Genomic DNA, 27,633 nt, shown 5'->3' with positions numbered 1-27,633 from the left:
GAGGAAAACACACAAGTGCACTGAATACTAGCGATTCTGTGACACAGATATAGTCAGTGTCTAGTGGGAAGGAAAGGAAGGAGAACCCAGTTCTCAGGAGAGGCTCATCAGAGGACAGGAGATACTGAAGCTGGCCGATGGCTGGAGGAGAGGACGACAGAAAACACTCCGGGACGAGTGAAGCACCGATGTAAGGCAAAGCAGAGTGAAAGAACCTGCGCACGGGGGCCAGAGCTTCCCTGGAGAGTTCCGACGACACCCAGAAAGGGGGGAAGGGCTGTAGCTAAGGTAACAAAGTAACTGGCCAGGCAAGTCTTACAAACCCTGCTCTGGGGAGAAAGACTATACTCAAGAAGTTCATTTATAAGTTACTGACTATAACTCTCTCAATTTAGGGTTTCTCTCCTCAAAATTATGCAATCTGGCTTCCTCAGCACTTGATTATTTAATACCCTCATGTTACCTCCCGCCTAGACTTCATCCTAAGTGCCTTAGCTGAGGCCACCTTTTAAAGAGGAAAAGAGTGTGCCTCAAGATTTCCCCTCATTTCCTATATGCTGGGGTCAAATACATTTGATTGGAGAATATTTATTTCCAACATTCACTACACTTCTGTATAACCGAAGCACTGTATAAGATGCCATAAATAAGATGCTTACTTCGTAGATGAAAGAAAATTTAAATTTGGTGCATGGGTGATAGTTCTTTTTTTTTATTTTTTTATTGTTATATTAATCACCATACATTACATCATTAGTTTTTGATGTAGTGTTCCATGATTCATTGTTTGTGCTCCACGCAGAACGTGCCCTCCTCAATACCCATCACCAGGCTAACCCATCCCCCTCCCCCTCCCCTCTAGAACCCTCAGTTTGTTTTTCAGAGTCCATCATCTCTCATGGTTCGTCTCCCCCTCCAATTTACTCCCCTTCATTCTTCCCCTCCTGCTATCTTCTTCTTTTTTTTTTCCTTAACATATATTTGTTTTTCTTAACATTATTTGTTTCAGAGGTAAAGATCTGGCATGGGTGATAGTTCTCATCTTTGTCACCCAGCCTAAACGTCACCCACCCCCGGTGTAAATATACCCTAAATCTCTTGGCTAGAAGTATTTCTATCCCTCTTTGAACTGCCACAGCATTTTATTTAAACTTCTTAATGTAACAGCATTTTATTTATTTTTTAAAAAGATTTTATTTATTCATTTGAAAGAGAGACAGAGAGAGTACAAGCGGCGGGGGCGGGGGAAGGGGAAGGTGGGAGGAACAGAGGGAGAGGGAGAAGCAGACTCCCCACTGAGCAGGGAGCCCGATGTGGGGCTCTGAGCTGAAGGCAGACGCTTAACCAACTGAGCCACCCAGGTGCCTGTAACAGCATTTTATTCAAACTTCTTAATGTGTGTGTTACTGCACCTTTCATTCCGTGTCTCTTCTACAGGGTTATTAGCTCCTTAAGGAGCACTAGCAGGGCACAGGCTTTTGAGGAAGACAAACCTGAGTTGGAACTTCAGTTCTGCCCTTGGTAGCTGTGTAAGCTTCGGTAAGTAATTTCTCTGAGCCTCAAATTCCTCACCTACAAAATAGATGTAATCACCAACCACCTTTCAAGGTTGTTTGCAAGATTAACTAAAGTACCTAGGACAGTGCCTGATACATAGTTTGGGCTCAGAAACTGCTATTCTGTCTCCTTTTCCTTTGATGAGGGATCATACATCTTTATCTCTTAGAATTGCCTAGGAAGAAATGATACACATTGAAGATATGCAAAAAATACTTGGTGGTCGAGTAGATAAATGAATGAAAACAATACATTAACTCAGGAAATCTCCAGTAGCAGAGTTCAGCTGCACTAGTCGAGTCATGGGAGAAAGACTTGTGGACATGGGAATGTCCCTGGAACCCCTCACATGAAAGCATGAAGATGACAGGCTCATGACTTTATGGGAGCCTTACTGTTAGGGCTATAGAGTGTGAAGAGTCAGTCATATAATTTTGTAGATTTCTTGGGAGTTGTGAAATACATTGGTGCTTAGATGTAGAGTCACTCTGAATTATTAAAGTCCAACTGCCTACTGGAGGTGATTTATGAGTTCCAGTTATTACCAATGCTACCACCCCAACCACCACTCTGGGTCTGGAGGCTGTCAACAGCAACTTTTATACCTCTGGATGAGACTTGGTTCTTTAGGGTCAGTCAGTTTCCCACAGGGGCCAGGCATGATGCTTTTATACATAAAAGGTGCTAATCATTCAGGATTTTCATCAGTAATTAATCAATGGAAGACATCTTGTTTACAAGTTGCTGGAGAAGATGCATTTGGGCTATCTTCTTTAGCAATACAGACATGCCACAGGACAGAATTTTCTATTAGGTCACAACTAAGAAAAATTTTAAAAGAACTGCTTCCCATAATACCTTCTATATATAATAATATAGTGCTCCATAAAAGGCAAAGTAAAATATGCTGATGGAAAGCAGACAAGCAACACTATTTTCAAGATATGAAGCTATTGGGCCCTGTGTTCTTTTTCAGTTTGGAAACTTATTCAAGATCCTCCTCCTACCACCAAGCTTCCATGCCTCCCCTAAAAATACAGAAATTGCAACTGATATATTTTATCACCAAGTGATGGAAGTTGCTTGAATCATAGCTGAATTCTTAAACATACATAATTCTACAAAGAAAACTTTTAAAATATAAATTAAAAAGTCAGTTCTTGGGACGCCTGGGTGCCTCAGTCAGCTAAGCGTCTGACTCTTGTTATCAGCTCAGGTCTTGATCTCAGGGTCATGAGTTCAAGCCCTGCACTGGGCTCTGCACTGGGCATGGGGCCTACTTCAAAAAAATAAATATAAAAAAGGAAGTTCTAACTGCTGTTTCGCTTACAGATTATTCTTGCTCTTAACCCTAGTCCTAGATTAGAATCCCCCTTGGTAACTCATCCCGAATTCATTTCTTCAAATGGATCAAATTTAATTTGTGTGAAAGCTTGTCAGTGGCACCAAAACTTAGTTTATGGTGGCTTAAGTTGCACTGGAAAAACATTCCATGGCTATTCTTTAATTCATGCTGTTGGAGACAATGTCCAAGAGGCTTTAGATGGTAGGGTTCACTCCTTTGTTTACGCAGGAAAAGAGCAGAAAGTTACAGGCTACAGGTATGCTGAGAACAGTTTAAATTGCTTCTAACATGTTACCTTGATCAGTCATTGCTTTCCCAAATTATGTGGAAGAAGACAGAACCCCTCCCTCTTTTGCACTCAAGTTATTTTTAGAGCAGTCTACGCTAGCGGTTGGTACTGCCTCAGCCACCTGAATGGCTCTCACAGAACATGCTCCCCTGAAAGTGACAGGTGACCTCTTGATAGCGCTCATCCTTTCTATGCCTCCACGTCATCTGACACGATCACCATCATTTGCCCCCTCACGTGGGAAGGAAACACATGGCTATTTTTCCATTCCTTGAATATTTCCCTTTTCTTTCTCCACTCACTGTTCCTCTTTGATCTCTTCAGCTTCATTTCTTCCATCTAACCTTAAATATCAGTCACCTACTTCTATTTTTTTTTTTACTTTGCATACCCACACTCAATATCATTATTGTAGTAGCTTCAAGGCATCTTCTATACCAAGGACTAAATACAAAATTCATGACTAGTGCTTCAGACACAAAATTTCAACTGCCTGCTGTACGTTACCACAAGCATGATGTAGAGGAAGCTCCAATTCAAAATGTACAGCATGACTGCTAGCTCCTCTCTCAATCCAGGCCCTTGCTCTTCCTACTGTATTCCACATATTCTGCTTAATGGCATTCCCATTTGCCCAGTTACTCAGTTTAAATGTCATGGCCTCTGATGTAACATCCTCTCTTCTATGTTCCCATAACTTGCTCTTTATATTTTTCCATAGCACATATTACAAAATTTTGAAATGCTCCATTTACTGATCTGACTTCTTCACTAGACCATGGGATGCCTTTTTTCTTTGTACACAGTTCAGTGCCTTGTCGTCAATCAAAAAGTGTTTGTTGAATTCAACTGAACATCTGTCCTAAATTCAGCATCAAATTTTAGGGGATTCATTAGTGTTAACATGTAGCTAGTAGATATTGCCTTCCTGTGACTCTAATACAAATGTCCAATGGTAACAAGGAATCCCTCTCAAAAAACACTGCAGTGTGTCCATTTTGCCAATTAACATTCATTACCTAACCTTGGTGATAGTTTAAACTAGATGTAGATGCTTTACATATGGAATTTGATTTTTCATCTCTAGCCCTAGGCGGCAGACACCACTGATAGTCCCATTCTATAAATAAAGACCCTGATTCTCAGATGATTGGCAATTTACCTGAAAAGGCATGCTTTGAACCCATTTCTGTCTGGAGCCAAAGCTAAAGCTCTTGAGATAAGAAAAGTTTTTGATGTGAATTAGGGAGAATAAACAAAGAATAAATGGCAAAAAAGTTGTTATTTTAAAGAAAGAAATTAATTTTAAACTAAATGAAGGAAAAGAGAAGACTCAAGCTCTCTGAACAGATGCAAGGATACATGCAAATGAAAGGGGACAGTTATGTAAATAAGAGTTCTCAGCTCATCACAAGGTAAGTGGGAGAAATTTTTAAAAATATCTAGTGGGAGGAAGAGTCGGAGGGAAGGGGAAACCTTTGGAGGAAGGGGAAAATGTCTGAAACTGAGAGAAGATGAAAAGAATGAAAGAGAAAAGACCCAACTCTGTTGGGAATCTTATTTTCACTCTAATGATAATGATTTGCAAGCCTGAGAAAACCTCTAAATATACTAGGTACCATGAGTGATTATAACCAAGTGATCTGGGCGATCTGACATTAAACAAATGCTTCAGACAAGGTATTAAAAGGTGAACTGCACTTGTTGGTCCTTTGAGGATCACTGTCAAGTACTAATTCTCTCCCTCTCTCTTCTAGAATAGGTGATAAGGAGTTTCAGAATGACAGAGAAGGTTTTCCTTAACAGGTGAAAATTTATCCTTCGTGTGTGGCTAGCATCAGTTGGTGGTTTGGTATAATGTTGACCATTATATTCTAAAATTTATTATTCCCAATTACAATTTGATATTAAAATAACTCTGTTAAATTTTAGCCAGTCCCAATTCCACTGAGTTAGATAAATATTTTCCAACTACCATTCTACTAAAATATCACTATTATTATTTTAGAAAGCATATTACATTGGAATTTAATTTCAATAGCAAGTGAGTTGCTTTCCTTTAAAGAATTACACTGTTTCCTGTGTTAAGCAAATAATAATTAACACAAGTACATACAGTTATAATTAGCAGGGAATTTAATTAAACAAATATGCCAACATAACCAGATGCATGACAAAGTAATTGTAATATGCCTTGCCAATGTATTCTTTCCCACTTCACAGTTCTTACATAGTAATTATAAAGCTATCTCTCTCTTTTTTTTATATAAGCATAGAAGTTCTAAATATGAGCCTCCCAAAAGCAAGTACAAGAAAGCAAATAGAAGAAATCTTACTGAAGAGGAAGCATTGATAATGCAATTATTTCACTCAGAACTCCTGGTAAAAGCTCAATTGAATTGTCTTTAACTCTGCTTGAACTTTACCAGATTTCATTCTACTTCAGTTTTAGCAGAAAACTGTGTGTGTGTGTGTGTGTGTGTGTGTGTGTGTGTGTGTGTGTGTGTACAGTTCTCTTTTAAAGCCTGAATGCCACTTTGTGTCCCAAAGGAGTCTCAAAAGAGAATAGGGAAATAAATTATAAAAGGGAGAGTAACCATAATTCACAGGTAAGGTTTAAAGTGTGTATGCTTATTTAACACTGAGGAAATAAAAATGATGGGTTAATCTGATAGTTTCCTTATAGGAAAGACTGTAATACAGAGGAAGGTGAATAATGCAGAAAAAAGAAAAAATTTATTAGATTATTTCCAGAATAACTCCAAGTATAAACTTTACCACAACGCTATGTTATTAAAAGATCTTAAAATATATCCCCCCCTTTTTTTTTAAAGATTTTTTATTTTTAAGTAATCTCTACACCCAACGTGGGGCTTGAACTTCCAACACTGAGATCAAGAGTTGCATGCTCCACCACTAAGCCAGCCAGGTGCCCCAAAATACATTCTTTTCTTATATTTATCCTATACTTACAAAAAAAAATGATACTTTTAGTGATTAAGAAGCAAATGATTGCTCATGGTAAAAAAAAGAAAAAAAGAAAAAAAAAAGCACATCTAGAGACAATATATACAACTTCTAATTCCCGAGTCTACTATAGTTAGAAATATGCATGAACCTTGGGTTTTCAAAATGAGAACCAGCCATTTTCAAATCCTATCTATGTTGCAAAGCTGAATATTCAGCTTTTTAATTTTTACCTAGCACAGGTTACATGTAAACCAGGGACAAATTCAATTAAAAGGCAGGTGGGTTATGACTATATCTGTTAGAGATCACTTCTATTTAAATATTAAGACCTGAAAAAAAAAAAGTTAAAACCTGAAATCAAGGGGAAAAAACCAGAGATTCTGATTAGATACAACACCCAGTTAAATGAAAGTACAAACTCTCCTGAAGCAACAGGATATGCTCATTTTATAGGAAAACAAAACAAAAGCTTATGTTCACAAATAATATAATAGCCTAAAAGTTCCACCTACCTGGGTAGGACTTCATAGGTTATCAAAAGTTTTCACACATTTTAGCTTATCTGATGGTCACAACTGTATGATACCTAGTGATTATCTATATTTAATTATGCAGGAATTGAGATCTGGAGAGGATAAACGTCCTACCCAAGATCACATACCTAATAAATGGCACAACCAGGTCTTTGAATTTTGAATTTACTGTCTTTCCTACCACCTTGCAGATGTCACACAAAGAAGAAAGGTCTATATATATGTATAATAGATCTCAACGCTCTCCAGATTAGCAAAAGCTTGGTCAATATTAAGCAACTCCTTAGCTAACAGCAAGTAACTTACCAAGCTACTCAATACACTGGAAACTCCTAACTTTCTCATTATTTCTAATATTATGCAAAGGAACACTGAACGGAACTATACATATCTGAGATACAGAGTTTCTTTCCTAACGATCTCATAGGAAGTCAGTCCTCTAAGACTAGGAGGTTTTTGAACTGAGAGCCTCAAACCAAACAGATCCAGTGCGTGTCTGCCTCAGTAAAATGCAGTACGCTTGGACCAAATCCTCTCGGTCCAGAGCATGCTGGAACTCTCCTAAGAGGGGTCAATGGATTCGTCCCCAACTTAGAGACACCATAATGAAACATTCATGAGGCTTCTTGCACTAGAAGAGAAAAGAGGGCTTCATATCTTCACTGCATGCTTAGAGCACCCCTTCTTTTTAATGGCAGGAGTATCAGAAGGATAATTTTTTTTTTTTCAATTGCGACCTTTTGGAGAAGTTTTTCAGAAAGGATGCCAATCCTAGTTAAAAACACCTTGATATCTGTTCAACATTTGAAAACCACATAGAAATTGTGAGATGCAGAAAGATGAGCAGAAGTGAAAGTGGGGAGGTAAAATAAAAATTTATTAAGTTGAATCAACTGTTTGCTTGGCACTCTGCTCACTCATGTAGCCACAATCCCTCATTTAATCTTCACATGTAATCTATAAGGGAATCAGTATTGTCACCATTAATGTAAGAGACATGGGCAAAAGTCACAAGGTTAAGAAATTCTACTGATCCATGACAATTATGTTTTTATGGCTACAAAAATCAAAAGAAAACTAAGAAACTTTGAAGTACTTTTGAGAGGTCCCATAGTTGGTAAATCCTGGGACTGTGAGGGCCACTAAAGCAGAAATGTCTAGCAGAAATCTGTCAAACTGCTTTCAGAGAACATTTTTCTCCATAGTCCTTTCCCCAAGATTTGTTCTTAATAAAAGGACTCTAATTTTCCTCTCTTAAAAGTGTGGTGTTGTAATGTTTTTTTTCTTTGTTGTTGTTGTTTTGCTGAATACTCAGGTAACTTTTCTTTCTTGGAAAACATTAAAATGCAAGCAGCCCTGTATAAAAGCAACACCAGCTGCGAGCATTTATTAAGCATTCTTCCAAAACTTGCATATTAATGCATCTAATCCTTCCAACAACGCTATGAACTCACTTTACAGATGAGCAAATGGGCACCAGGAGGTTAAGGAATCTACTTACCATCACATTGCTAGCAAGTTAAAGGAACCAGTGGTCTAATTCCCTTTTTTAGGATTTTAAAACTGGGCTCTTTACCACTTAATTCATTCAATAAACCAACCAACATAACCAAACATTTTTCTTGTTGCTGCTAGGTACTGTTCTAGGTGAAGGAGATCCCGAGAGGAAAGGCATGGTACTGAGTCCTCAAGGCAGACACATAATAAGACAGTGAACAAACTATACTCCAAACTTTCATTTGCTAGAGCTGGGTGACTTAAGAGACAACCATTTATACTTGGTGCTCAGTCCTGTTTTAAATAAACCTAACCACCATTCATAAGTTTCTGTGTGGTTCCCAGGCTAGCAGCACCAACTCCACCTGGAAGCTTCTTAGAAAGCAGATGTCCATGGTTCTATGTGGACACGCCACCTTTGGCCAGGCAGACATCCTGACTTTATGTATTGATGTCCAGAAAACAATTATTCTCCTCCCACATTATAAAAGCAATACATGTTAATTGCAAAACACAATGAAATGTACAAAGTAAATAACCATTGTCAATGTTTTGGTGCATTTTCTTATTAGAGACTATATAGTTAAGATCACATGGTATATACCATTCCGATTCTACTTTATTCCCTTCTTATACAGTATCATTAAAAACACTTGGTAAAGGGACGCCTGGCTCTTAGGTCATGATCCCAGATCGAGTCCCGCATTGGGCTCCTTGCTCAGAGGGGAGTCTGCTTCTCCCTCTGGCTGCTGCACCCCCTGCTCAATCTCTCTCTCTCTCTGACAAGTAAACAAATAAAATCTTAAAAAAAAAACACACACACACTTGGTAAATAGCATTTTAGTTATTATATAACACTATGTCATATGGCTGTAGCACAATACCATTCCCCTATCGCTAGTTTGTTTCCAATTTTCTACAGTTATAAGCAAGCTGCCGGGAACATATATCAGTGTACTACCTGGATATAAATATCTATAAGTGAAAAACACTAAGTTTAAATATTTCCATACTTAGTGGTTGTATCAATCAACGATCCCCCTGGCAGAATATAAGATTATCTGTTGGTTTACCATTTGACAAGGGTAAGGAAATGGTTTAAGGTTCAGTTTTTTGTTTCTAATAATGTTTAATATTCACCAGTCATTTATGACATTTTTACACATATAGGCTCTCAGTTATTGATTTTTACTATTTAACTGAAGCCATATGAAATTGCCCTTTTATAGGTAAAATATAGTTGAGAGTCAGCAATTTCATTTTGTTCAAATCCAATACGTTAACTTTCAGGATCTGAAATTTTGTCACTTAAGATGAAAATTCTATCACTGTATATTGGGACAGGACATATACATGTGAAAACAAGAAAAAAAAATCTTGTCAATGATTTCAGTATCCTCTTGGGTCCCACGCAGAGGTCTGCCTCCTTCTACAACCAGGGATCCAATGGGATTATAGAATTTATAATCCCATCTTAATGTTTTCCCTTAACAGCATGTCAGTTCCTAGAGTAAAAAGGAAGAGGGGAGGGAGGGCTATCAAATCACTGGAAATCTGTCCCCTTTCAATCTCAGAATCCTGTGTCTTCCAGGACAAGTCTCCATTCCTTTTACCTGGCTACCTGATGTCACCCCACATCTGTGCTTTTTCTTTCCTGTTCCAAAGATGTAGAGAGAGAAGTCCAGATATGAGAGAGACGAACTCAAGGAGGCAGTGAAAAGCATTCACATATCTCTGCGTGTGCCTTTTGTTCACTGCTTTTTTTTTCTCTTTTGAGAGAGAGAGAGAGAAGGCAAGTGGGGAGGGGCAGAGGGAGAAGGAGAGAGAATCTTAAGCAGGCTCCACGCTCAGCACAGAGCCCAACACAGGGCTCGATCTCATGACCCTGAGGGGTCACAACCTGAGCAGAAATTAAGAGTCTGACACTTAACCAACCGAGGCATCCAGGCACCCCTTTTGCTCACTGCTTCTTGGTAAGAAGAAGTGAAGCTTCATGTGAGGAGAGAGAAGAAAAGCCTTCTGACAGGAACCTAAACTGTCCACTCTGTCAGTCTCTTCAGGGTAGGTAAAAATCACTGTGCCCAGGTGAAAATGGTTTGCCTACTGATTAGTACTGCTGGTAAGTTATAAAGGGAGGTGGTTAGAAGTGAACCAAGTCATACAGAGAATACACTTACTAGCTATTATTTCAATCAGCAAAGTTGATTTCACACCGAAAAGGAAGTCAAATACCAGTCAAGCAATATGGTGGGTTGGGAAGAGCAGTCAATCTCTCTTCATCTTTTCAGCAATCTGGGGTCTAGCCCTGGCTCTTTCACGGAAACTAGGTATGGGACTTTCAGGGAGGTGAGAGCCAATCTATGTATCAGTTCACTCTTTGGTTAAAAATCAAACAAAAAAGATAGTTTAGAAGTGCTCTAAAGTCTCCTTCCAGTCCTCGATTCTATGAAGACATTGACAACTGGATAATCCTACAGGCAGCCTCTTTTTCTTTCAACTTTGGCAACAGTACATTCTGCCAAGAGAGCTTCATAGCAAATCTTTCAAAATAGGCTCTTAAGCACCCTTGAACTCTCACATATGCTAGAAAATACAAGGGTTTTTATGAGTTTCAGAGTCTATTTCAGATGCTTTAGAAGAAATAGTGTTATCCAAGTTAATTAATTCATTTCATCTGTGTGGCGCTATGCAATTGTTGGAATTTTTCCAAAAGTGCTCCTCAGGGTATCTTCTGCTTACATTGTTTTGTTCAAAATTTCAGAGGTAAACATCAACAGAAAATGCTAATCATCCTTTAAGACTTCTTAATTAGGGGAGGCGGAAGCCCCAGTAGATTTGTCGTTAATACTAAAGTCTTAATTTATTGGTTTGACAATCTTGATCATGCCCATTTTCCCCCTTTCCTCCTGGAAGCACAAGTTCAGTACTTCCATGTAGCTCCAAGAGTCACCATCTTTGACTACAGTCACAGTGACTGTCCTAAACTAATCACACCCAAATATTCAAAACTCACTTTAGTCAATCTGATCATTGATAGGCTGATACATGCGAATTTTGGTGTGGGGTTGTGAATAGGCTGTCTTGTTTTCGTCATCAAGTTGTAAAGGTGGGTATTACACAGGTCAAATAATGATAATAACGGAAAATCCAAGAGATGATATAAATATGTTTATTCTATTATAATTTTGCTGTATCAGCTACTGCTTACAAATAAGGAGACCATTTCCTGGGCCATGTAAATATTTTTATTACAGAGAACTTTCTGTTGTCTAGAAAAAAGACTTCTTTTAAATTAGCCTGATAAGACATTAGACATGCTATGTTAATTCTAACTTCTTTCTTTTGGAAAGACTTTGTAGTAGAGTGGAGATGATAGAGGAATGAAAGTCAGGAGACCTACCTGCCTGCTTCTGCTACCAGTCAAGGTCTTTCCTAAATGAGGCCTAGGATGGCAGAAAGTCAAACCAGCTGGGCAGAAGGGCATTCACTGGAGTAGCAGAGAAAGCGCAGGTGTGCGTATAGCATCAGACAGGGAGGTCAGGGGAGTGGGGACTTGCCCTGGAAGACACGGATTCTGAGATTCAAAGGGGACAGGTTTCCAGTGATTGGACAGCTCCCCCCCCCCCCCCCCGGTCTTCACCCTTACTCTAGGAACTGACATTCGCTAAGGGAAATATTATAGTAGTGTATGTCCTTCCTTATCCTATTCCATCACTGAAACCCAATATTTTGAAAAAATTTGTGTTAAGGAAAAAAAAAAGTAGTACGAATCCTCAAACGTAGTTACTGTCCAAAAATACTACACCAAAATGCTACTCTCCTTGCTAAAAAACACCAACAGAGAAAGGACAAGGGTTCCTGAGCATCTCTGTTGTACAAATCTGACTCAATACATCTGCTGTGTCCACAGGTTCTACGGAGAGTCTCACTACATGGAACTGAGCATCACAACAGGATGGGTAAAAATGGAGGTTATCTCCCGGTGATTTTTCCTGTAAGGGATTTGACTTGTCCTCTCATTTTCATCTTTGGTCAGACTGGTGCTGACTTGGAGGCAATGATTAATTTTAACCTGTACTCTGCTTTTCATTTTTTCTGTATTTCTTGTGTCTTCTTTTCTTATGGTAGAGGCTAACTCTAGATCAAACTGGAAAGCAGGGGAAGGGTACTACCACCCACACACTTTACTTTTCTTCGGTTGGACTCCTTCCTGAACTCTGACCACCCTCCCTCCCCCCCGCCCCCACCCCACATTCAAAGACCGGCACCCTTTCTCCTACTCCTTTCCCTCCTTGTCCATCAGGACTCCGACTCAGCAAGGTGCTTCTCTCGGCTTGCTGGCATGGAGAAAAGGGGTCAACAGCGAAGTGCTTCTAGGCCACACATATCTGCTAACTTTATGTGTGGTACTACCCAGTGGGGGTAAGAGAGAAGTCCTAGAGTCATGGCTGCAAGGTCTGAATCCTGGCTCTGCCATTTACTAATTATGTAACCATGACACAGGTATGCAATCCTGATAAGCCTAAATTTCTTCATCTGTAAAATGAGGAAGGTCACAGGATTGTTGTATTTTATAAGGTAATCATATAAAGCCACTTTAGATCTGCACCTGGGATACAGTAAATATGCACTGAAGTTTAGGTATTATTTTTATTACATCATTAATTTGTTATTATTAATCATCATCGATCAGCTCCTCCCAGATCATTAGAATTTTAAATTCAGAAAAATAATGTCTTCATCTAATATTCCAGGAAAAAAAGAATTATGTGGTCATATGAATTTGGGAAGTCCTGGTATAAATAAAAGTAAATGATTTTTTTTTCTTATTATGGGACTTTTTAGGATCTTTACTATCTTACGGAGTAATTAATTACTAAAAAGGGAACTAGTTGTAGTGTTTTCCAATCTTATTCTTATTTACTTATGGAATTATCCCCCTGCCTAGAACATCTCTTAACATTTTGCAAAACAGAATTCTACAGAACCCATTTAGGGCAAAATGCCTTAACCTAGTAGATTTTAATGGCACAGTTTTAGGCACTGTTATAAGCTGGAGGGAGGGAATCTTTGGCATGGGGAGCAATCCCTGAATCTCACAAATCTGACCATATTTAAAACTGCCTCGCCTATCAAGTTGCCTCTGGTCCTTCTCCACATTCTTCTGCACCCTCCAGAAATGCCTGGAAATTTCAACTTTTCTTAAGTACTTCAAACTGCCAAAGCACTTCAATTCTTGATTTTTCCTCAAGAACACCGTGATCTTTATACTCTTTATAATCTAAAGTTCGAAAAGGCACAATGTATCACAGAAAAAAATACTATATATTTTAGTTAAGTTATTAAACTTCAAAGATTAAGAATCCCTTGGGTATCCAGGCAAGAAAAATTAATGCTACTTTATACATACGCACACCTCACACACATGCACCCACCCACACTTTTCAACTTTTCAATAACTATATGGCGTTCCTGTTCTACTTACAAAACATCTATATACATACACAAAATAGGGGTGAAAAGAAGATTATGTGTTCATCTCCAACGAGCTCACTGCATTTGAACATATTTCACTACCAAAACTCTCTTATCCTAAGTGTACCTGCTGGTTTGCATGTCTGTCTCCCCTAGACAGCAGGATATGCCCCTTGGGGACAGAGTCCTGGGCTTTTCATCTTTGTAACCCTAGAATCTGGCATGGCGCCTGAGAGGTCACAGGCATTCAATAAATACCCATTCAATTCAATGAATAAATTATGCATTGATTTAATTATTTTATACTAGCTTCTTGACTTTCCTTCTGGGTCAGTCATAAGTAGTAGCATTTTAAAGATGTTTCCTACAGAGTCCAGCAATTTAGAATTCCATGACTGAACAGAAAATAAAAGCAATCCTGAAAGTGATCCTTCCTTCACCTCTCCGGATAAGAAAGCAGGATGTGGACCCAGTAGGCCTGAGTTCCAATCCCTGCTTCACAATTTACTTGCTGTGCCAACTCAAGCAAGTTATTTACTTTTTTTTTTAGGGCTCAGTCTCCTTGTCTGTTTGAAAATGGGGTTAATAATAGTACTATATTAGTCAGGGTTCTCCAGAGAAACTGAACCAATAGGATGTGATAACTCTTAGAAGAATCCATTATCTTGTTAAGCACAGTATCAAGAAGTCTCTTGGTGATGACCCCACAGTCTCTCAGGAAAAGAGCTGTTTGCTGATATTCTTCTCTCCCATCTCAACTAGGGCATTTCCAAATTTGAAGCATCCTCTTGATACTTCTTTAAACATCTAAATCACAAAGCAAACAACATCTACATCTTAAAAAATGAGACGCTTCGTATTTTTTTTCTAAAACTACTTTTCCCTCCTGTGTTCTTTAACTCAGCAGAAAAATCCCAAGCAATTTAACTAGAGCCGTAAAATGTAACTTATGTTCAATGGCTTACATTCAACATTACAACATTTCCCCATTATAATCACATTTTAAAGTAGGAGCCACTGCCTTCACATATAGGAAGAGGGTCTCATCCGTATAAAGGCAGGATGTCGGTACCTGCTTATCCACTTACAAACAGTAAACAAAATCTTGACCAACCAATTGCATAGACAGATTTAGCAATAACGTACAATGAAGCTAGGGAACATATTTAGTCCTTTAATACCTATTTTTTAAAAAATTTTGTTTATTTATTTAGGGGGGGGCGAGGAGCAGAGGGAGAAAGAGGGAGAATCCCAATCAGGTTCCCTGCTGAGCGTGGAGCCTGACAGGGGACTCAATCCCATGATCCTGACCCTGAGGTTCATGACCTGAGCCGAAACCAAGAGTCAGCGCGCAACGGACTGAGCCACCCAGGAGCTTTATTTTTAAAGCACAGCCAGACAATCATGATCATGCCCATTTCCCCCCTTTCCTCCTGGAAGCATGAGTTCAGTACTTCCATGTAGCTCCAAGAGTCACCATCTTTGACTACAGTCACAGTGACTGTCCTAAACGAATCACACCCAAATATTCAAAACTCACTTTAGTCAATATTTTTATGTAACTTTACAGTGTGTTTGATACGTGCTTTTTTAGAATTTCTTCCCATTTTCTGCTTTCTTGGTTGCACAATATTAGAGAAAGAGGAACCACATCATTTTTCCCACCTCCCAAAAAGTTAATACTTTCTGAATCCTGTCATTTCCATAAATTTTCCTTTCCTGTGCTTACAGCAAAAGATTCTTGGTCCCCAGATGGTCTTGCATGAAACATTTTTTGTGTTTGTGCATTGTGGTATTTTTAAATGGAGAGGGTCCAAAGCTTTCACCGCATTCTCAATGGGGTGAGGTATAGGGCAAAAAAAGAAAGAAAGAAAAAAAAAAAAGCAAAGAACTACCAATGCCATCAAGGTTTATTACATTAAAACGGAGTCACAGACCGGCTACATTGTAGAAGGACTTTAGAAATAATCTTAGCGACAATAAAGCTCAATACCTTCATTTGACAGTTGGAACAATGGAAGTTCAGAGAGATAAAGTGAATCTGAAAGAACTTTTTTTAAAAAAATTGACATTATCAAAATAAAAACAAAGTGTCGGTGGAGGTTTCCTTAGCTATTTAAACATCCCCACCCTCCCCCTTAACTTGGAACACAGGTACTTAGAGAAAACAAGCAAGAAGTGTCATCAAGATGGTAATTATGGGTGATTTATTTTCTGTAATGGAGTAATACTGTTTTTATAATGAAAATGATAATTATGAAAATTATATGGAAATATGAAAAAATATGATGTGTAAGAGGAAAAGCAGAATACAAATTAGTACACGTGGTAGTGTATGAATACATATGCAGGAGGAAAATGAAGGCTATGGAACTAAAAAAAGGCTGTTATGTTGTAAAAGAATGATAATTTTTTTTCTTCATCCACATATTTCACTGGTATCAACACTGTTTTCTTGATGATTTCATGGTGCAGGGAGCCACCATGCAGACTTTGGGGGAATAAGTTTGGAGGACGAAGGGGCGCCACAGAGAAGCGAGGACAAGATATTCAGAGCCAACTTTCCATCCTGAGTCGACATAAAGAAATTACAAATGGGGACATCTGAGGTAAGAGCCTACAAAGCTCAGTGTGTGTGGACGCTGGGTTGTGAGAGTAAGAGAGAAGACGTGTATTGTACCTACTGGCACAGAACCTAACCCATAGTAAGCATTCACCGAATGGAATTTAGTGTTGCCGTTACTCTACTGTGACACCTTTGAAAAATTCTACACAGAAGGCTTACTGACTACCTTCCTATGGCTTTGCAACATTGTGAAGAACCTTCTACAGCATCTAGTAGGCCTTGCGGTAACAAAGCTGAGGAATGCAGGATTTGTTAGCACCTGTTTCTGGTGGTCTTTGGTCTGATCCTCAGCAGTGGAATTACATTTGAAATAGACTATGTTTACCGAGGAAGGCATATGGAAGAAATGCAGCGTTGACCTTTATGCAAAGATTTTCTTTTTCTATAGGAGAATGATCATTATCAAGAAACATTTACTAATCACCAACTAAAATACGCTGTTTATAAATCTATGGGAAAATGTGAACTATTCTTCCTTGATAACCGCAAGGACATGTGTGTAGAGAAAAAGAAATCAATTTGGTTTCTCTGAGCAGCTTTAGACCTGATCCTAGAAACAATATTTAGTAGCTCCTTTAAATTCTAAGAGAGAAAAATAGTCAAATTTAATAATTATTAACTTATAATTTATTACTAATTAGGCATGGGATGTTTTATCCTATTTGTTGGCATTAAAGTTAAAGTAAAACCAAGTTGGTTTTTAAAGTGTTACTATCTATCTTTCATAGTACATCACCTCACATAACCAATCAATACTATACAGTCATGATGGATGGACATTTTATCGCAGTAAAGAACTACAGTAGGGGTGCCTGGGTGGCTCAGTCAGTTAAACGACTGCCTTCGTCTCGGGACATGATCCCGGGGTCCTGGGATCGAGCCCCATGTTGGGCTCCCTGCTCGGCGGGGAGCCCGCTTTTCCCAACCCTCACCCCCCGCTTGCGCTCTCTCAAATAAATAAATAAAACCTTAAAAAAGAAAGAAAGAAAGAAAGAACTACAGTAATTTGTACTGGTATCATTTGGTCCTCCTTCCTCTGACCATTCCTGAAGTGGGGGTATTCTCTAAGGGTCACCCTTACGGAATAAACTCCCTAGTCCATTTCGACTATTGTCATGGCTTCAACTACCACTCCAATACCACAGACTCCCTGACATATACGTCCCCCCGCGACCCACGGGAGCTCCTGAGAGGTATTCCTAACCAATGCTCTCCTCTTGGGGATCTATCTCATCAGGACCAAGCGCTCCAAGGTCAAATCTAAATTTATCATCTTTGCCCTGAAGCCTGCTCCTAGTCTTACAGTCTCGATTTCAGAGAAAGGCACTGCCACATACCCACCTGCCCAAGGCGGAGCTGGAGAGGTCGTCCTGGCCTCTTGCCTCTCCTTCACCTCCAGCGGATGGTCCCAGACCTGTCAATTCTGCTGATGAGACCCCTTCACTCCAGCCTTACTCAAACAACCTTAGTTCAAGACCCCATCGTTTCTCAACCCAAATGTTATAATACAGTGTTCTCAATGCCTTTGATTTTGCCCAGTTCAGAATATTCTCTATACCAGTGAGTTAGTACACATGAAGGGTGTAGATACTGTCTGGCATGTTGTTGTAAGGAACGGTATCATTTCCTCCTCCCTCTTCTTGACATTTCAACCATTCTTTGACTTCAATTCCTTCAATGCTCCCCAGCTCGGAAAATCCAAACTTACTAGCCCTCTACGTAACAGGCCCCCAGGCTCCAGCCATAGCCCAATCTCTCCAGCCTCATGTTTACCATGCCTCCACGTATGCCCAGCACTCTGGGTTCAGGGGGTGACTTGTAGTTCTGCAAAGGTGTGAGCATCTTTCCAATGTTACGCTATCTGCGTGTTCAATTTCTCAGGTTAGGATGTCACTCCTTCCTTGTTCACCTGAAGAAATCTTTGCCATCCTCCAAGATTTAACATGAATAATTGCTATGGTCTGAATGCCTGTGTGTCCCCCTGCCTTCAGTTCACATACTGAAATCCCAGCCCCCAAAGGTGATGGTATTTATTAGTAGGTGGGGCCTTTGAGGGGTGATTGTGAAAGTGAAGCCCTCAAAAATGGGATTAGCGCTCTTGTGAAAGAGATTCCACAGAGTTCTTTCTCCCCTCTCCTCCTGGGATGGAGAGGCTACAACAAGAAGTCCACAACCTGGAAGAACGCTCACCCACACCTGCCGGCACCCTGATCTAGGATTTCCACCCCCCAGAACTGTGAGAAGTTAATTTCTGTTGTTTAGAAGCTGCCCAGTCTGGTATTTTCTTAGGGCAGCCTGAACAGACGAAGACAATGTTGTAACGGTCACAGAGGCTCCCTGGACCTCCCACGTGGAGGTCATTTGATTCCTCCTGCACATCTCTGCAGCACTCAGGACAACTCACTGTACCTATCAGATGTTAAAATATCTCATTTCTAGAGTTTTGGGTTGTTGTTTAGGTGGAATCTAAGATCATCCCTGACTGTTCGGTAGTATGTTTCCTTACTTAAAAACATCAAGTACCTTCCCTGTGTCATATTCTTGGGTGTGCCGGTGATCCAACAATGAGTATTTTCCAGCCCCTGCTTCAGTGAGATCAGTGTAAGATAGGAGATTTTAAAAAATAAATAGGTACAATGAAGACTACAAAAGTGGTCTTGGGAGAGAAGAGTTATTTCAGCTTCTTGGTATCCACATTCCTAATAGATGAAAGATTGCTATATTTATAAATTTAGGCTGAAAATGTTCAGAACACACAAATAAAGCAAATTCTAAAGAGATTAAGCTCTTTGATCTTTGAAAGAGATGGTCAACACAGTGGAGAAAAACATCCAGAGTATTTCACAGAATAAAAGGAATGGTGTCAGAGTAGCAGGAGAGACCACATCACAGGAAAAGGAAGCAGGCTTCTCCTAGGCAGGGTAACACTAACAAAACACGGGGCCAGATGCAGGCAATGATGTGGGATAGTGTCTGACAGAGCGAGCAGAGAGTTCAAAGGTTCAGACAAGTTGGAAAACTCCAGACTCTGGAGAAAGACTTGCAAACTTTGCCAAGGGAAGCAAAGCATGGCCCTATTGTAGCTCATCTTCCATGACAATATCCCATGAAGTTAACATTTATTTGCTGAGCAAAGCTGTCCATGACTTCTCTCAGTCTCCCTCCTCTGGCCAAAAACCAACCAAACAAAACTTTTATGGCTATGGACTGAAATTCATATATTAAACGTCCCCCTAGAATTCATATATTAAAACCTACTTCCCAATGTCATGGTATTTGGAAGTGGGGCTTTTGGGAGGTGATGAGGTCATAAGGGTACAGCCCTTGCGAATGGATTAGGGCTCCCATAAAAAGACCCCAGGAAGCTCTCTTGCCCCTTCTGCCATGTGAACAATCAATAAGAAGAAAGCCATCTATGAACCAGGAAGGGGGCTCTCTCTAGATACTGAATCTGCTGATCTTGGATCTTGGACTTCCCAGCCTCCAGAACGGTGAGGAATAAAAGTCTGTTGTTTCAGCCACTTATCTATGATATTTTGTTATAGCAGCCCAAATGAACCATGGCAGCTTTTCTTTGTTTCTCCCCTGAAATGCTCCAATGGCCTTCTGTACACACTCTTTTTTGCTCTTCAACAGTGATCGTACTTGTAACTACTTGTTTTAATGTCCACTTTTCCCACTATACTGTAGGCATCATAAGAGCATAGACCATGTCCATCTGTTGGCACAGAGCTGGACACAGGGTAAGTGCTCCACACATACTCTGAAGGAACAAAAGAATGCACACACCAAAAAATGAACAAATAAAAAAACAAACATTCCAGAAAGATGGGTGCCATCAATCCCATTCTATGATGAGAATATCCCCACTCTGCAAAGTGAGCTGACCGGACCACACTCAGAGAGACTGTGAACAGCAAAGCCAGTCATGAACCCAGAGCTACTCAGACTCTCCCACCCTTGCTCTTGCCTCGTAATTCCACAGCTTCCTTTCGACTGCAGCACAGTAAGAGCAAGCAGTGGGGAAAACCAAATTCATAAGTGTTGCAGAGACATAAGTGAGTCCCCAGGAAAAGGAAGAGTAACTGGCAAAAGAGATTTTAAATGCTGGTCCTAAAGAAAATAAATTCAACAACTCAGCAGCTATCATAGGGTAGCTATTCCAAATTAAAGGAGTGGTAAGTAAGAGGGTAGTTTCAGGGGCTCCTGAAACTAGTTAAAATAGAAAATTAGACATCACACCTGCATTTTAAGCCAACACGCAAAAGCCAGTATGACAAAAAGAGCTGTCCATAAAACTGTGGTTTTGATGGAAACAAAGAACAAAGCCTAACAAGCACTCAAACCGAGATGCTGCTATATATGGAGTTTACTCACTTGCGTCACCCACCTAACTTTTGCTTTCCTGCTTCAATTCAGCCCATGAAAACCAATTATATTTGAATGAAATGGAAACCAAGCAGTTTCTTAGAAGATGTAACACCCTCTTACATGCTGACAAATCAAATTTGGGTGGAGGCAAAGCAGCAAGGAAATTTCAAACTATTTTGGGCAGTGTGTTTTCTTGGGTCTTTCCCTTACTAACCCTTCCCACCCCAGATATTTGACTAATTGGAACTCTAGATTTCAAGCTGAAGTCTTGAGCTGTAATTTGTTGCATCTGCTTTAAAATGTGACTGGAATCTCAAATGATTTAATTGTAACATTTGGGACTGGTGAACACTAGTGCAATTACAAATAACTACCAGAGAAATGTTAATAAATGTCACTTTGTTGGGAAAGGAAAAAGACAGGATCCAACTTTATGCAAGCAATTAAACGTGCTTTTGTGACCATCAAATACACTGGCCTTCCAAATATTTTAATGGTCTTCAATGGAAACAAGAAACTCAAAGGATTCAGTAAACCAGTCAGGAGATCAATTGCTTTCTCTTCGGTAGTATGTTTCCTTACTTAAAAACATCAAGTACCTTCCCTGTGTCATATTCTTGGGTGTGCCTCCTCCATGCCAATCCGCATGTGTGGATATAAAATACAAATGACTTCTCCAGGTAGTTTGACTTGCATTTCAAGAATCTTTGCATTTTCCAAAAATTGGTTTTCTCAAGTTTTTCCACCGAAAAAGCTCAAAATAAGTCTATAATTCCCTCACACATCAGCTACTCATCTCTGTCCCACACTATCTCACTTTAAAACTGGTCTCCCCACAGAATGATGCACCATAGGCATTTCTGCTTTCTATGTATATTCATTCCAGAAGAAACCAGTGAGCTACCAATGGTACTCCGAATCTCCATCTAGGGAGGCACATATAAAGCCAAAATGAGAAACTGGAATTCAATGGACACACTGGAAAAAGTGTTTTAAGCCAATGATTCTTTTACGATTTTATTTATTTATTTATTTATTTATTTATTTATTTATTTATTTATTTAGCAAGTGAGAGAGCATGCAAGCAGGGGGAGAGGCAGGAGGAGAGGGAGAGACAGAATCCCCAAGCAGACTCCCTGATGAGTGCGGAGCCCAATGTGGGGCTCGATCCCAGAGCACCAATATCATGAGCTAAGCCAAAATCAAGAGTTGGATGCTTAACCCACTGACCCACCCAGGCCCCAAGCCAATGATTCTTAAATATACTGGCATCTAAATATGCTTGAAATACAAATTTCCACTAATGTTAATAACCATGGCTCACTTAAGAAAGCATACAGAATCCCTACTCTTGGGGACAATGGGAGGCAGATGCAGTAGAGAAACAGAAGCCCATGTAATCTGAATCCCCAGATAATTCTAATGCACACTCCTTTCTCCGCAGATGAGCAGAAAATCCTAGCATTAGGCCTCGTAGCTTTCCTTCACTTCAGATAAATTTCCAGAGATCTCATTTTGGTCTCAGAGGCATATATGTTTAGTTTTCATGGCAACAAAATCCAGTGGCCCAGAAAAAGCCAGCTAACCTGTAGGAAAGGCAACAAAGAAGGGCAAAAGTATGTTCCATAAGTAGCTAGGATTCTTCTTTTTATACTGAACCTCAAGGTGGTGTAAAAAGGGGAGTAAATTAGTGACGAAAAAGAATCTACCACTGATTTGATGTTAAAATACTAGTTCACCCCGGATCCTGCTCGGTGCTTAAAATAGGGTATTTTAGACATAATATTATCCCTCTGAAGTCTGACCAGATCAGAACCACTTACGGCATAGACTGAACAGAACTCAAAACAATTAATTCACATTTTTAGAATTCTTCAGTCTGATTAATACATAAAGCCTTTTAACACAGGCTCCCATTCATCAGGATCCAGAGGCAGGGAGAAAATTATAAATCTCTCTCCTTTTCACCACCTCTTTGGACTTCACTGAAGTCTATCAGCTAGGGCAGGGATTCCTAAAAGAAAGAAGAGCATGACACTAGACTCTTCTGATTTTAATTTCCAAGTAATGAAGATCCCCCAAATTACGACCACAATAAATCATCTTTGCTGATATAAAGATGGAAGTGTTTCATATCTATGAGAACAGAGATCATACCTAAAGCCAACCGTCCTGGCTCTGGAGCCTATACGTCATGTTCCCCATTAGCTGTCTAGCAAAAACACTGAAGCTTAGTGCCCTTGTGAGGAAAACGGCTAACACAGTAAGCCTGAGGCTGCTATCTTAAGAAGGGCCTGCTTGCAAAGTTGGCCCTTGGCTAATATTTGTAAAGTGTTCTCACCTTTCTCTAACTAACAAGGGTGGTTTACTGTGCCTACATTATTTGTTGTACAAACAATGTGGTTTATGGCAAACACTGGGCTTTCCTTCCTGGAGTCTGAAATTTTGGTATATGCTAGGCAGAGGACGCCTATGCGACCAAGCGACCAGTCCCTGACCTTGGGTGCTGAATCTCTCAGACAGACACATTGTTGCATTTTTTGTTTCTAGGAGAGGGGGTGTACTGTGTGTGACCCCTTCCTCCACATGCGAGGGAGAGAGCATAAGGGAACCAGTACATGAATTCCTACAGACCTTACCTGTGCTTTTCCGCCCGCCTTATCAGCCAAATGTATATCCTTAGTTACTACATCACTGTAATAAATCTTAGCCATGGTACAACTATACGCTGAGTCCTTCTAGTGAATCTCCAAACATAGCAGTGACCTTGGGGACCCCCCCAGTGAAACTATGAAGTGACTTCCCAGTCTGGGGCTTTCCACTTGGGACTTCCCAATCACGTGGTTTCTCCCATCACAGGGGTGCATTCATTGGTAGGCTTCACATTCCGTCTCTTGAAGCTTGTCCTAGTTTACACATAAAATGTATTCGTGAAGAAGAGTCACTGTAGACCTCTGGGATCTATCTAAGGTCTTCCTTCAAAACACGTAATTTTAAACAAGTAACCTTCTGAAGAAAATATCCTCCAATTGATTGACTAATCCAAAGTATTAATTCTGCTGGTAGACATCTAAGGCCAGGTATAAAGATGTTAGCTTAATAATTGGTTAGTAAAAAGTATTTTGTCTATTTTCTTGGTTTTTAAATATTTTTTATAAGTAATCTCTATGCCCAAGACCCTGAGATCAAGAGTTGCATGCTCTACCGACTGGGCCAGCCAGGCGCACTCTAACAAGAAATATTTTGGAGCGACACAGGCTTTGCAGTGCCTCAGCTCATACTACACCAGCAGTTCCCAGACCTGCAGATAATGGGGTTGGCCTAGCACAAAAAGAAGGTTTAAGGGAAATACCCCTAGGAAGAGAAAAGCTACTGGTCTCCTAGCCTCTGAGTGCGGATGCTTCTTTTTCCCTGTGAGAGCACGGAGCAAAAAGTTAACGAGCAATTCTAAATCTAAAGGACTAAAATTTCAATCAGGATGTAGATGTTGCAATTATGTGGTGATGGCTGATAGGCGAGAAAATAATAAATTCTCTCCCTGGTTGCTGGTTTCTCTTGCTGAGTCATACAGATTTTTTTTTTAAGGATTTTATTTATTTATTTGAGAGAGAGAATGAGATAGAGAGAGCATGAGAGGGGGGAGGGTCAGAGGGAGAAGCAGACTCCCCGCTGAGCAGGGAGCCCGATGTGGGACTCGATCCTGGGACCCCAGGATCATGACTTGAGCCGAAGGCAGTCGCTTAACCAACTGAGCCACCCAGGAACCCCAAGTCATACAGATTTTAAACACTGCCTCAGAATAGGAACAGTTACGTTGAGTTGTGGGTAGAGAGGAGCAATAAAGAGGCTAACACAGATAGGCTGCATGCTCAGTGAGGGGTCAAATTGCTCAAACCACCTTTATTTTTGAGCAGAGCAATTCAACACATAAAGGTCAAAAGATACATTATTATCACTTTATCAACAGACATTTCAATGCATGTGAACTTCAACACCAATTCACAAATTATTAAATATCTTAAATATCTTGCCTTTTATCTGCAAAATACAGAATCTTTTACACTGACAGAATAGACTAGGGGAAATTCTTCAAAGAAAAGTTGGATTTAAATGATACTTGGAAGAAATATGGAAGAAGGGCTCAAGGAAAACATGAAGAATTTGCCACTGAAATTTGCAATCAGAACATGATGCTTTTGCACTTTCCTGGGACAAACATCAACTTTTTTATATCACTGTGTTACGCATGGTGGTCTTCAGGGATGGGAGGAAGAACAGCATCCAGGTAAAGTGAACCAAGCCAACAGAGAACCACCATCTAGAAATGAAGAGGCTCCCTTTGCAACTTTTTATACTTCTCAGATTATCCTCAATCAGTATCCTGGTTTAGGATAAAAGTCAGCAGGAGTTACTTACCATTTATTCTTTCTACTAAGTACACAGTATTTATTCTATGTAGCTGCTTTATTCTAGACTTATGTTACATTCTATAGTAAGTGCTCTGCCTGTGTACATTGCAACACATTCCAATATTATGTAAACAAAAAAATAACAGGTCTTAATTTACAGCAATAATAGAATTTCAGGAAACGGAATTATTAGCAAGTTGGGGTTGACCTGACTTAAGGACTCAACAAAAAGAAGACCTTCAGAGTGACAAAATGCTTTTCCACAATTCACTCCATGCATCTAATTTATGTCACTTCTACCACGGATGATGTAGATGCTTTCCTAAGTGCTGCTTGAAAGAACATATCTTTTGTCTTGACATCCCTTTCCCCTGGTGTGGCTGTACCAGGGTAACCACCTTCTTCTGAACCTCAGACTCCCTCAACCTATTTTCTTCTCTCCTTCTCTCTGGCTCCTTTGTTTTGGCTCTCTCCAAAGTACTTCATTGAGCCCCTCTTTAGAAAAGAGAAAATTCCAGGCTGACTTCTAAGAACCACGGTAGATGAACTGCTGTCAGTCTGGCAGATGAATAAGGAATCATGGGAAAGATGGGCTGCATCTCAGCAACTGTGAAATTTTTTTAGCAACAGATGAAAAGGTTTCTGCATTCTGTTTGAATTGACCCTGTGTGTATCATTACAGTCCTCTTGCTGAAGTTTCTTCTTCAAAAATGAGCACTGAATTATAGAGCTATCAGAGAACCTTATGAATCTCAACCCTGAACGCAAGGCCTACTTTTACTGCAAAGCAAAATCTCTGGCACAGAAACAAGTACCTCCTCCCACTCGCACATGCACATGTAACTCAGCCTTAGGCAGAGATGCACCAGGGCTCAGTGGGTGAAAAACATACCAGTGACTCTGGCATTGAGAAAATTAACGCTGAATAAACCACTGAAGGAATCCACGCCTAAATTAGCCTGGGTACAATATTTTGAATTTAAAAACTGGAATATTTCTTCACTTACAATAAGGCTTTACGGTAATACATAACTAGCAAAAACAAATGAAGCTCTCTACGTAACTCGGAACTGCCAATTATCCTCACTAAAAAAGAAGAGCTTTAGTATGTTTAAAACCAAACTGTGGAAATCAACCCATGTAGGATTTTTCTAGATGGATTAAAAAGCTAAAGAAAAAAAATAAAATCAATAAAGGCTGTGAGTTGGAACGGTCACTTCAAAAAAACCAAGGCAACATGTAATGTAAAAAACATTTTCTTGGTATTTGCTACCTCACCATGAATTGTAGAGCAATGGTATGCCTTTGGGAAGGCTGAGATAATGTTTTTAAAATAGCTTTTGCCACCCTAGTATAACAGAAATTTTCTATTAGCATAACTGGAAAACACTTCCAGAACAGTAAGAGAAATAAATATATTCATTCAACAAACATTTATTGAAGGGATACCCTCTGGCAGGCACTAGATGCAAAATATACAATGGTGAAAAAGACCACCATGAGTTCTTTCTCAGAAAACTTCCATTCTAGAGGGAGAGACAATTAAAAATCAAGTAAACAGATCAATAAAACAACTGTGAACTGTGATAAGTACCTCAAATTTACCAGCTCCCCACCTCCCCCAAAAATTCTAAAAACAACAGCTAAAAATTAATAGGAGGCAAGGGTTCTAAAACAAACCACAATGGATATTTTGGTCTATTTTATCACAGGCCTTTTAAAATTGTTTAAGTGCTTGTTTTCATAGTTGTAATCCTATTTCACTTTATACACAGTATCTTTCATTTAAAGTTCTCTCTTGAACATTTTCTATCCTGAAATACATTACTAATGAACAGAAGTGTAAAAACCGTTTTCATTGTTAAATATGCTAACACTTAACAGAGCACTGTGTATAAGACACTTTCTATGTCAGCTCCTTTAATCTTCATAACAAGCCTCTAAGATAGGTATTTCTATTATTCTCATTTTATAGATTAAAAAAACTATAAAGTTTAAGTAACTTACTGAAGATTATAGAGTTAACTTAGAGCAAAGCTAAGATTCAAACCAGGTGGTTGGACTTGCATTGAAGCTCTTGTCACAAAACTAAACTATTACTGCCTTAATGGTTGCATAATATTCCATCACTCTTATTTAGTACTTGGTACAAAAACTTTTTATAGGATAAAAATGAAAACAACAAAGACAGAACATATGGAGTGGCATGGAAGCAATAAACACATTTTTTTTTTTAATAAAAAGCACAGAAGCAGAAAAAAAGCTTCCTTTGCAATTTCTAAATAAAATGGGTCTAGGGAGAAGAGGAAAAATGAGCTTTCATAAATTATCCCCTTGGCAAATTTCTAAACATATCTAATCCAGAAGTGATTATGTATTTAGAATAACTTTTTTTTAAGTAAAGGAACAAATGCTTATTATGTACTATTTTCACCATGAAAGCATCAGCTAGAACCTTCCAAACATTTGGGATCATGGGTAATAAGCAGCAAAGAATTCAGCCACCAGATGTGTCCAGGCTTAGCTGCATTTGCAATGCGTTGGCCTCAGCGAATCTAAAG

The 27,633-nt window shown here is 39.5% G+C and overlaps 1 protein-coding gene and 1 long non-coding RNA gene across 4 annotated transcripts in view; one reads left to right on the top strand and one right to left on the bottom strand.

Annotated features, from left to right (window-relative positions):
- Positions 1-17,958, top strand: part of LOC112810981 (uncharacterized) — a 64,302-nt gene extending 46,344 nt beyond the window's left edge. The window contains exons 2-6 of one of the 2 annotated variants that reach the window (XR_003204927.2): positions 1,438-1,539; positions 4,949-4,997; positions 5,468-5,573; positions 12,102-12,185; positions 16,142-17,958. This is a non-coding gene — a long non-coding RNA (uncharacterized lncRNA). Of the gene's footprint in view, positions 1-1,437; positions 1,540-4,948; positions 4,998-5,462; positions 5,574-12,101; positions 12,186-16,141 lie in introns of both variants that reach the window. The other variant, XR_003204928.2, reaches the window with a different exon arrangement.
- The window catches only part of EXOC4 (exocyst complex component 4), a 728,355-nt gene that overhangs the window by 250,386 nt on the left and 450,336 nt on the right, over positions 1-27,633 (bottom strand). The gene's annotated exons all lie outside the window — the stretch shown is intronic.

Source organism: Callorhinus ursinus, unplaced genomic scaffold, assembly GCF_003265705.2.
Source record: "Callorhinus ursinus isolate GAN/ISIS: 27379988/994484 unplaced genomic scaffold, GSC_fseal_2.0 scaffold12, whole genome shotgun sequence".
In the NCBI taxonomy this organism is placed as follows: Eukaryota; Metazoa; Chordata; class Mammalia; order Carnivora; family Otariidae; genus Callorhinus; species Callorhinus ursinus.
The sequence above is the reverse complement of the archived record's forward strand: the minus strand, read 5'-3'. Positions and strand labels throughout refer to the sequence as shown.